Genomic DNA, 9135 nt, shown 5'->3' with positions numbered 1-9135 from the left:
GTAATAATTTTCAGAATTTCTTAAATTATATATGTCTCTAACTGGAAGGAAGTTCAAAATTATTTTTAAGAGGTGGCGGAACATGATTGGATGATAGTAAGGACAGCCTGTTAATCTGGCCATTTACCGTCCTTGTGTAAGGTGGTATAACTGAATCAACCCATTTTCAGTTAGAAACTTATGGTAAAGTAGTATGAAAGACAGAAGGAGAGAGAGATGTTAAGCCACAAAATGTGGCAACCAAGAGAGTGCACTGGTTTTGTTAGAAATCTAGTAAACTGAAACGGGCCATGAATGTCAAGTTGTTAAGAGTGTATAGTGTTGGTTGATTTTAATATTAATTGTATTATTATTATTATTATTATTATTATTATTATTATTATTATTTTAGTGAGAAATTATGGTGTGTCTACACTTTTCATTTCTTATTAATTTAGCGGTGGTCCTAGAAGCCTATAAATAGCATCACATTTTTTTTATTTAATTTTTAAAAAAATAAGTGATAGTTTTTTATTGATAAACAAACAAAAGTACAAAGCAACGATGTGCCGAATATGGTGGGTAAATCTTCTCCAGTGACCAAAACGCAACAAAATGTTGAATTGATCTAAAGATGACTAAATCTCCGATTAAGCAACTAGAAGCACATGTACTCAAACCTGCAATACAGATCTATCGTACAACGGTAGAAACAACAAATTCGTATCGAAAACCAAAGCTAAATAGAAATAAAACAACCTAAAGATAAGACAAACCACAATGAACTCCTAAAGAGTTCCTAAAAATTATTAGACTTAAACAAACTAAAAAGCATGACCACTGCTCCACATCCTATTTGGCAACTCGACGACAGCCATAGCGCCATAGTGTCGCACGTGCTAAACCAAAATCTGATGCAATCAGACATCATTCTTGTATGTGTGGGCCAAAAAACAATGACTATTTCATGGCGACGATAGCGTTTCACGACGGCTACTTCCACATCACAAAACAAAAAAACAAAGAAGGATCATGAGAGAAAAAAGGGGGTGGGGATGAAAGGAAGGGAAGGAGGCCACCATCTGTAACAAAAAATATGGATGATAAGACGTCTTAACAGACAACAAACGCATTTGGATTTCAAGTGATGGCTAATAGCAAACGTAGCCCGACCCAAAAAAAAGAAAAAGAAGAAGAATGCACAGCCAGTGGATAAAAAAAGAAAGAAAAGTAGAAGAAATTGTTTATGTACCCTCTTGATTAGGTGTATTATTTGTTGTAATCAATGAAATTACTATTAGACAAAGCTTATCTGCTTGTTCAAACAAGTTTGACGGTTGGATTGTTGAAACTAGTTTCGTAGAATGCGTATGCCATCAAAACAATATATTCACTAACAATTAAGAGTTTATTTATATTTTCGTTAAATATAACATAAGATTTTGTGATATCCACTAGTGTAAATATTTTAAATTGAAGATCAAATTCAGTCATTGTATTCATATAGGCTCAAGGAGTGTAGCTGTAAAACATCAACAAAATCAGAGTTAAAATAACCGTTAAATCGTGATTTTTCATTTATAACCGTCGAAAAGTTTTGTCCTGCTACTAGATCTCTGAATGTTTGTTTTTTTTATAATGATTTTTGGGGTATACGATCTTGAAGTATATGCAAACAAGTTTGACGGTTGGATCGTTGAATGGTGTGTGTGCGTGTGTGTGTGTATATATATTTATTAAGTAGCTTTAAATTTATTTATTTTGTACGTATAACACTTAAGAAATTGAATAGTATATATATTTATTAGTAGCTTTAAATTTATTATTGTAGTTAGGATTGGGTTTTTGTTAGAAAAATATATTATTGTGGGTTTTATGTAAACATTTCTTTTTTGAATTTGAAGGGAGTAAAGTCACATTTTCAATAAACTTTATAATAATAATTTTTTTTTTTTAAAGAAAACAATGGGGTGGTTGTGCAAAAACCAATAGCACGACGTCATAATGTAAACATGCGTCCGGCAAACCAATTAATTTTTTTTATTTAATTATACATTATAAATTTTAAGATATAGTTGTTTTCATAATTTTTTATTTTTCTTTGAAAACTTTGCTCAATGAATATCAATATTTTTTCGCCAAACCCTTATTTACTTATTTTTATATTTTATATTGTTAAACTAAATTATTTCTTTACTTTTTATTATTTTCAATCGTAAAATAAAATTATTTTATTTTTTGTTATTCATAACAATTATTTTTATAAATATTGCGCTACGAACTAATTTGTTGTTGTGCAAAACTCTAAAAATTTGGCGGGCACCAAAAAAGGGATTTTTTTTCAAATACTTTGCGTGACCAATATTATATTTCATCGCGCAAAGTATACTATAAAAATTTGGGCGGGCATTTTAAATTTTTTTTTTTTTAAGACTTTGCGCGACTAATATTATATTTCGTCACGCAAAGTATACTCTAAAAATTTGGGTGGGCACCAAAAATGGGAATTTTTTTAAAAAACTTTGCGCGACCAATAGTATATTTCGTGATTCAAAGTATACTCTAAAAATTTGGGTGGGTACCAAAAATGGGACGCGGGAATTTGTTGGTTGCGCAAAACTTTGCAAAACCAATATTTCGTCACGCAAAACTCTAAAAATTTGGGCGGGCACCAAAAATGGAAATTTAAAAAATAAATAAATTTAAGACTTTGCACAACCAATATAATATTTTGTCGCGCAAAGTGATACGGTTTTTAAAACCAAAATAACTCCTCCACCATTTTCTCAATGTCTTTCTCTACTCTTACCTCTTTCCAAATCCGACCCTTTCTCTCACACTAACTCCTCTCACTTAATCTCTCATCTCTCTCTTCACTATCTCTCACTCTCACTCACTCTCTCATCTCTCTTTTCACCATCTCTCACTCTCACTCACTCTCTCTCTCACTATCTTCTCTAATTCTCTCACACTCACTTCTCCCTCTCATTCTCACTCACTCAAAATCTTGCCAAAATGTATATTCTCTCTAAATTTTAAATTTTTTTCATTAATATGTGTTTTTGAGTTAGTTTTGAGTTTGTGCTGGGTTCGGGGTTGAGTATAGGGTGAGGATTGGAGTTTGGGTTGGATTTGGGGTATAACAATTTTAGGGGAGATTATGCCAATTTTTTGTTATTATTTTATGTTATTTTTTTTGTTATTTGACCATATTTGTTTTTTTTGTAGGGAATCATCGAGACTTTGACGGCTAAAGTTGAGGATTAGGACGCTATCGAAACATATCCTCCGCCACTACCACCACAATAGGCTTGTATTAGAATTTTATTATTGTACTTTGTTAATTTATGTGTACATTTTGAATATTATATATATTGGATAATTTGACCACTATTTTTCATATGTAATTTTATTTTGAATATGTCAATTTAAATTAAAGTAATTTAAAAAAATCATACAATTAAATTAAATTTTAAAAGTAAAAATTTGAAAAAATTAATATAATTAAATTGATATAAGAGAAATAATAAAACAACAAGTCAAAAACTTTGCTCAACAAAATATTTTGTTGCGCAAACTATTAAATTAGTTTATTTTAATTAAAAAAAAATTAATAGAAAAATTAAAATATTTCGAATATTTCGTTGCGCAAATATTTGCGTGACGTTAGTATTCGTCGCACAAAGTACGCTAAGATTCATCGCGCAAAGTAGCTTTGCCCGACGCTAAGGTTCGTCGCGCAAAGCTTAGGATTCGTCGTGCAAAGTATATTTGCGCGACATTAAGGTTCGTCGCGCAAAGTAGAGCGCGCGATGAATATTAGGTTTCGTCTCGCAAACCCTTTCTTCACAATCTTTGTGCGACGAAAATTTTGTCGTGCAGGGTTTGCCGACGAAATTGTACTTTGCGCAACAAACTTATTTCGTCGCGCAAAGTGTTTTTTGTAGTATAGCTTGTGTGGACTTCTTCAATTGTAATTTGATATGGGTTTTGTTTGTATTTCAAATGTATAATTTTGGCTCCCACTTATATAGGGATACGATGTAATCTTTGTAATTGATACATTTGTTTTGCTAATATAAATAGTTGTTCCATTGTGTTGATGGATATAAGTTCATCAAACTATTCTTGAGTTCTCTATTGTTTTACATGGTATCAAGAGCCTTCAGTCTCACAACTTGAATTTTTTTTTTCTCTCCACACTTGTTTCAAACTCATGGCAACCAACAATTCCCACACCAGTAATGTTGTGCCTGTGAGAGCAAATATTTTCGTCTCCAATCACAGCACGCCACATGGAAAAGAAGATTATCCCTTAAATTAATTAATTAAACCAATTTATTTGGTTAATTAATTAATAGGGATAATATCTTAATTATAAGATATTATCTTTATTTAACAAGATCATATCATTAATTTGGATATAATCCTAATAAGGGGATAATATCTTAATTATAGGATATTATCTTATAATTAATGAGATAATATCATTAATTTAGATATTATCCTAATAAAGGGATGTAATCAAGTCTGACTCAATCTCTACGAAACCCTAGCCCCAAGGCTCCTATAAATAGATGATTTCATTCATCATTCAAGGTACTTCTAAACCTAGCTCCAAAACCCGAGAAAAATACCCAAAGCTCTCTCTCTCCCTCTCCACTCTCCATATTTTCTCCACACGACTCCGGCCACCACAAAAGGCTCCGATCACCCGGTTCTCACCCTAGAAAAATCTTCGTACCCTTTTTAGCTATTGTTTCACCAAGATTCAATCGAACTAACTTAGGCATCGAAGGGCCTTTAGCCAACACCCCCCGAGTGTGGTCTATTTACTCTGGTCTTTTTTACAGGAATCGAGGAAGAGAGAGAAGGAAGATCAAAGGGTGAAGGATCTAGAAGCGAATATTCTCCCGCGAGATTATTTGCACAAACAATACTTGGTCCTTCAATACCCTCCATCGTCAACATCAAACTGAATCGCTCTAACTATCCATTATGGCTAGCTCATATCGTTCCTCTTTTGGAAAGTTGGGATCTTATGTCGTTCGTTGATGGCACTAGTGAATGTACTCCTAAGAATGTTGCTCGGAGTACTGCTGTGAATCCTGCCTACTCCACATGGGTTCAACAAGATCAACTGATCCTTAGTTGGATCAATAGCTCTCTAACTTCATCTCTTCTCTCTACCATGTCAAGAAATCAGACTTCTCGCACAACTTGGCAAGCTTTGGAGCACAGATATGCCTCTGCCTTTCATAACAGAATCTTGCACCTACGTAATGAGTTGCTTCGAACCATGAAGGTTGATTTGTCTGTGAGTGACTACCTTGATCGCATGAATGCTATTGGTGACAACCTGGCTCTTTTTGGAAGGCCAGTGGATGATGATTAACCTGTCCAGATTATTATGAATAATCTCGGACCAGCCTATGAAATGATCGTGAGTGCAGTGCAAGCTTGTGACACTCCAATCACTATGACACCCTTGAAGCTCTTTTTTTTTACGGTTGAGCGACGAATAGCAGAGCAAACTGTTCCTATGCCAGAGAATAGACCTACGGCTTCTGTTGCCGCTTGTGGATGTGGTAGTTATTGAGGACGTGGGCTTGATGCTGCACCGCCCACTGTTAGAAATGTGCCATAAGAGCCAATACATTTGATGTAATCTCCTTAGAATACATTTCATATATGATATATAAAGGGCAAATTTATTTTTGTTATCTTTTACATCGTGTAAAGAAATAAATGTCCAGGGTATGCTAAATAAGAGATAAAGTAATCTAAAGAAGATTAGATTTGGGAGACCTTTAATCTCTAATTGTAGTATCCCAAAATGTTCCTAATCATAGGTTATCAAATGAGCATTGATAAACCGTCAAGATTAGCACATATTATGTATACTCAATTAGGAGGATGGTTAGTCTCAAACCATTTGTGTAGTTGACACTAATACAAGTATGTGGGTGCTCATTAGTGAATGAGTACACTGAACGCGATCAACCGTAGTTCTCGTATGGAGTATTTATTTATATGTCAAACGAGAACTCATAGTTGCAATAATGCAAATTATTCCTTAGACTTGAGGCATCATGGTTGTCCTGTGATGCGTTATTGATCTTTAATAGCTCTCAAAGATAAGCTGTAAAAGATTGGTCTTAAGTGTTGTTGGGATCTCTTAATTCATCATAGGGGCATGTGAATGTACAACAAGAAAGCTCTACTTTCGATAAAAGAAGGAGAATGTTTCAAGATGTGATTCAGTAAATCTTTGGCCAAAGTATTTTGAGCTTAATTTAGAAAGTTGTTCTTAATCATGTTCTTTTGAATCACATGAGGTTATAAATCATATTAGGAGTTTGACATAATCAATTCGTACCCTAATAATATGATTTGAAACATTGTATAAGAAAAGGACCGTATTGCATTACAATTCCAACTGAATAGGTTCTTCATCTATTCTGGTTAGCTTGGGTAGCCTTGATAATTGCTAGATGTCACTCTTGGCTCGTGGAAATCCTAGGATTGATTGTGATAGATCCAAATAAAGGAAGAATTAAAAAGGGATTTTAATTCCAATTGATTAGAAAGAGTTCTAATATTTTCCCACTGCCTTGCTAATTAGAACCTAATGGATCGCACACCTTAAATGGTTAACTCTGAGTAATACAAATGAGAATGAGGAAATCAATTTGGTTGATTTGATGTGGATGATTTACTACGTGTAAAAATGTATTTGGGCCTCGGTAATAGTTAACTGGAAGTCCAAATGGTTGGGTATCAAGCCCAAGGGCTTAAGACACCTAAATATTATGGTTTAAGTGTCACAAGGCCCAATTTTGGAAGCCCAATGGGGTTTGGCTGAAAATGATGCTTAAGTAAATGTATATGGGAATTGTTTCCATAAGCTCATTAACACACAAACACAATCCAACATCAACTAAATAGGTTTGGGAGATCAACGCGAGATAAAGAGAGTTTTCAAGTGTGAAACACTTTCATCTTTCAAAGGGTTTAGATTGAAACTAATCTTGAGAATCTTGCACTAGCACATCCTTGTATTCTCAACATCCTTCCTCTCATCTCAAGGTTCCATTGGTGTGGAGACTTAGAGGCCATATACTTTTGTGGCTCAAATGGAAGAGAAAGATGAAGGAACAAAGATCAAAGATCAAAGAGGAGATCAACAAAGAGGAAATCATCAAGAGAAGACCAAATACAAATTGGTTCATATAATTGCTTCAAGGGTAATTGGATCTTATCCTTTTCTCTTGAATTTCCATTTATGAAAAACATATCAATGTTCATAGCTTAAGATACTTGGAAGAAGTTTTGTTTTTGAATTTAAACAACCACCATAGACTTCCGATGCGATTAATTTGATTAAATGCATGTTTAATATTTAAATGAACTTCTTAAAAATATTTTGAAATCCTACACCCACTCATGGACGTTTTCCCAATCAAAGAGGTGGTGTCTCTCACGGTAATTCCTCTACTTAGCGTACTACAGCCAATTTTGAGGAGTCCTTTGCATCGGCTACTCTAAGAATTGTCTGTCATATTTGTGGCAAAGCTAGCCACCTAGCTGTTGACTGTTTCCAGCGAATGAACATGGCATATCAGGGTAGAATTCCAGCCAAGTGACTTACTTCCATGGCCACATCTCCTACCACTCTCACTCGTCAATCCAATGGTAGCTGGCTATTCAATACTAGTGTGAATGCACACATCACTCCAGAGCTGCAAAATCTTGTGAATTCGAAGGAATATACCGATAATGATCAGGTTGGAGGTGTAGGTAATGCTTCTTGGTTACATATTTCTCACTTTGGCTCAAATACTGTTAACATTGATTCTTGCAAATTTCATCTCAATGACAAACTACACTGTCCTTCCGCCTCCACAAACTTAATTTATGTCCATCGCTTTACCTCTGATAACCATTGTTATGTTCTCATGATTCCTGATCGTATTGTTGTGAAGGACCTCAAGACTTGGAAGACGCCGCTTTTCCAAGGGAGATGTGAGAATGGATTATATCCATTATATGATGGTCGTGGACTATCCAATAAATCTTTTTCATCATTCGTAGGCACAAGGGTAACCGCAAAGTAGTGGCATTTTCGGCTTGGTCATCCAGCTAGTGCAGTTGTTAGGTTTTTAATTTCCAATAAACAAGTGCCAATTAGTAGCACCTCTACTATAAGTTTCTGTCATTCCTGTCCATTAGGCAAGAGTATTAAGTTGTCGTTTAGTCAGTCAAGTTCAGTTTCAAAGTTTCTCTTAGAGCTTGTACACTTTGATGTTTGGAGTTCTCTAATTATTTTAATCCAAGGTTATCGTAATTACTTGCTATTCGTTGATGATTTTTCCAGATATTCTTGAATTTTTCCCATGAAACATATGTACGAAGTCTTTGATGATCTTTTCATTTGGTTTAAGAAATAGGTTGAAAAAATGTTAAATACCACCATTAAATCCTTACAATGTGATGAAGGAGGAGAGTATACCAAGCATGCATTTCAAAACTACTTTGTTGATCATGGCATTGTTCAACGTTTCTCATGTCCTAAACATCCTGAGCAAAATGGGTTAGCAGAAAGAAAACATAGGCATCTTGTTGAAACTGGTATAGTCCTTTTCTCTCATCTATCTGTCCCCACTTCCTATTGGTTCGATGCATTCCAAACTGCCACGTATATCATAAATCGATTGCCTACTAGGGTGTTATCTAATAAGTCTCCTTTCCAAACACTATTTCTTAAAACTCCTACTTATGATGTGTTTAAGGTTTTTGGTTGTACTTGTTTTTCGTGGTTGACTTCGGATACTACAAATAAACTTCAAAATAAATCCAAATCATGTGTCTTTCTAGGATATTCACGGAATCATCAAGGTTATATGTGCTTGGATTTGTCCACAATACGAATTTATGTGTCTCACCATGTCCTATTCGATGAGGACTTATTTCCATTCAAGGATCTCACATCTTCTAAGGGGGTGGCTTCTCTTCAGGTAATTATAATCCTGATGCTTTATTTGTTTTCCATGAGTCTATTAATGAGGTTTTTGTTCCACGAGTTTGTGAACCATCCCCACCACTAAATATTTCACCCACCACCCAAATTTCTCAAGACACCCAACCCCTTGCCTC

This window comes from Prunus avium, chromosome 4 (genome assembly GCF_965620075.1).
Source record: "Prunus avium chromosome 4, drPruAviu1.hap1.1, whole genome shotgun sequence".
Classification (NCBI taxonomy): domain Eukaryota; kingdom Viridiplantae; phylum Streptophyta; class Magnoliopsida; order Rosales; family Rosaceae; genus Prunus; species Prunus avium.
This window is presented reverse-complemented; position numbering follows the sequence as displayed.